Source organism: Rhinopithecus roxellana, chromosome 4, assembly GCF_007565055.1.
Source record: "Rhinopithecus roxellana isolate Shanxi Qingling chromosome 4, ASM756505v1, whole genome shotgun sequence".
Classification (NCBI taxonomy): domain Eukaryota; kingdom Metazoa; phylum Chordata; class Mammalia; order Primates; family Cercopithecidae; genus Rhinopithecus; species Rhinopithecus roxellana.
This window is the reverse complement of record NC_044552.1, coordinates 20,444,299-20,447,162: the sequence shown is the minus strand read 5'-3', so window position 1 is coordinate 20,447,162 and position 2,864 is coordinate 20,444,299. Positions and strand designations below refer to the sequence as shown.

The window sequence follows — 2,864 nt, the reverse complement described above, 5'->3', positions numbered from 1 at the left end:
CCAGGCTGGAGTGCAGTGGCGCCATCTCAGCTCACTGCAACCTCCACCTCCCGGGTTCAAGTGATTCTTCCATCTCAGCCTCCCGAGTAGCTGGGATTACAGGCGCAGGCCACTATTCCCGGCTAATTTTTGTATTTTTAGTAGAAACGGGGTTTCGCCATGTTGGCCAGGCTGGTTTCAAACTTCTGGCCTCAGGTGATCCGCCTGTGTCGGCCTCCCAAAGTGCTGGGATAATAAGCGTGAGCCACCGCCCCATTGTGTCTATTGCACTTGTGAAAGTTTCATTAATTTATGCAGTCGGTTCATCAGTTCATTCATTAAATAATTTCAGTTTTTAATATACTTGTGTTGGATACTGATGCTTCGTGTGGAACAGTAGTCAGAGACCCAAATACTTTAAAATTTTGAGATAATGAAAAAGAAAATGGAATAAAATACATTCTTGGGGTATACATCATATGTTTTCCATCTCATTCTCCAAAGAATCATAACAAAAGAACCATAACCACAAAACCATTACAGAGGAAATAATTTCAGACTCTATGCAACAGAAAAGATTTTAAGAAACATCTCCCAGGCTGGGCGCAGTGGCTCACGCCTGTAATCCCAGCACTCTGGGAGGCCGAGGCGGGCGGATCACCTGAGGTCAGGAGTTCGACACTCAGCCTGGCCAACATGGTGAAGCCACGTCTCTACTAAAAACACAAAAAAAATTAGCCAGGCGTGGTGGCACATGTCTGTAACCCAGCTCGGGAGGCTGACGCAGGAGAATCACTTGAACCCGGGAGGCGGAGTTTGCAGTGAGCCTAGATAGCGCCATTGCTCTCCAGCCTGGGCAACAAGAGTGATATTCCGTCTCAAGAAAAAAAAAAAAAAAAAAAAAAAAGAAAGAAAGAAAAAGAAAGAAAGAAAGAAAAGAAAAAAGAAAGAAAAGAAACATCCCCCTTCCCCAAATTAGGTAAAATTGATGTAGCAATTCAATAAAGGTAAACATTTTGACTGGGCACAGCGGCTCACGCCTGTAATCCCAGCACTTTGGGAGGCCTAGGCGGGAGGATCGCTTAAGCCCAGGACTTCGAGAACAGCCTGGGCAACATGGCGAGACACGGTGCTGTCCCCCCGCCCTGCCAGTCTCAAAAGGAAAAAAAAAAAAAAGGTAAACATTTTAAGAACAAAATTCATTTAACAACCTAGAAACTTGGAGTTAATATAATTATGAAGTTAAATTATAACAGTCATCATTAAATTGGCTAAATATTATTTAAGGACTCAATGTAGGTGAAATAGGCACGTGAAAATGCAAAAGTATTTATAAACGGGGGTGGGTGGTCCTCTCCTCTGAAAGTGAGAAGCTCAGCAGTTTTGGGCCCCATTGCAGCCACAGTGCACAGCGCCTTTATCCCGACTCTTTCCTTGTAGCCTTGGCCAAGTTGTGTATCCTCCTTTTGTCTCAATTTCCTCATTTCTACTCACTGCTTTGTTTGTTTGTTTGTTTGTTTGTTTGGACAGAAAGTAGGATTTATGGTGAGTATTAAGAGGAGGCAGCACAGTGGAAGCCCTCATGAGTACAAGGCGCACCCTTGTCCAGAGGGCCAAGATCCGGATGTAACTGACCCCACAACCATCTGGGATGAGCCGCTTCTCAGCCACCATGTCTTCAAATTCATTCGCATTGAACTTGGTGAAACCCCTCCTTCTTTGAAATGTGGACCTTCTGGCGGCCAGGGAACTTGAACTTGGCCCTGCTTAGGGCCTCAATCACATGCTCCTTGTTCTGCAGCTTGGTGCGGATGGACATGATAACTTGGCCAATGCGAATCCTGGCCACAGTGCCCTGCGGGCTTTCCAAAGGCACCTCCCATATCTGTTTGGAGCCTGTCAGTCCCAGCACAGGACATCTTGTTGATACAGATGACGTGGAAGGGGTGCAGCCGCCCTCGGATATGAAAGTCATTTTTGCCACAACTTTTTGCCATGTACTTACTGACACAAATTTGGGCAGCCACCAGGGCTTCAGAGGAGAGCTGCTCATATTCATCTGACACCATGTGCCCACAGAGCGGAAACTCATCCCACTTTTGCTTGCTTCCTCCCCAGGTCAAAGATGCGAATCTTGGCCTTAGGGTCTCCTCAGCAAAAGCAAGAGTTTGGGTACCGCTTGTTTTTACAATACTGGTAACAACCGGCGGGACGGCGGCCCTTGGCGACACCAGAAAGACTGAGAGTCACAGCAGTTTGTGATTCAGAAAAAGAATAGAAGCGCTGTAAGCAGGACTATGAACCTGCGTGGGGAAGACCCCACTGGATTTCAAGTCCAACACCTTAACCACTCGGCCATCACAGCCCTCTAAGAGGCTATTTATGTATCAAAAACACAAATGCGTAGGGCCCTGCGCGCTGTAATTCTCGCTGCTAGCCTGTCTTGTTTATTTGTATGTGGGGCTGTAGGGCTGCAACTGTTTACTTTCAAGTGATGCCTGCATATTGTACAGAACATCTATATACCATTCTTGAGTTTTTTCTTCTTCAGTCAACTGGTCATTTAGAACTCTTATGAGGCCATAGATGTAGCACACACACACACACACACACACACACACACACACACACACACACACAGAAAAGGCAATGTAGCAAGAGTAGATGCCATGAACATCTGTGCCACTTCCTCATGCAACCTGTTTGTGCCTTTAGGACCTGCTCAAGCTTTATCGAATACATCCCATTTCCATTTGATAATGAAATGCTGCTGTGCATGTCTAAATTTATGTCTTGGTAACACATACTACCCAGTTCAAGATCTGCACCTGATCTGAGGCCATATGGTAATGTGGTGGCATGTGGCCAAGCATTCAAACTGTATT

At 45.9% G+C, this 2,864-nt stretch overlaps 1 non-coding gene across 1 annotated transcript; it reads right to left on the bottom strand.

Moving 5' to 3' along the window:
* Positions 1-2,260: 2,260 nt before the first annotated feature.
* Positions 2,261-2,344, bottom strand: TRNAS-UGA. The gene has a single exon. It is a non-coding gene; the product is annotated as a tRNA-Ser (tRNA).
* Positions 2,345-2,864: the final 520 nt, after the last annotated feature.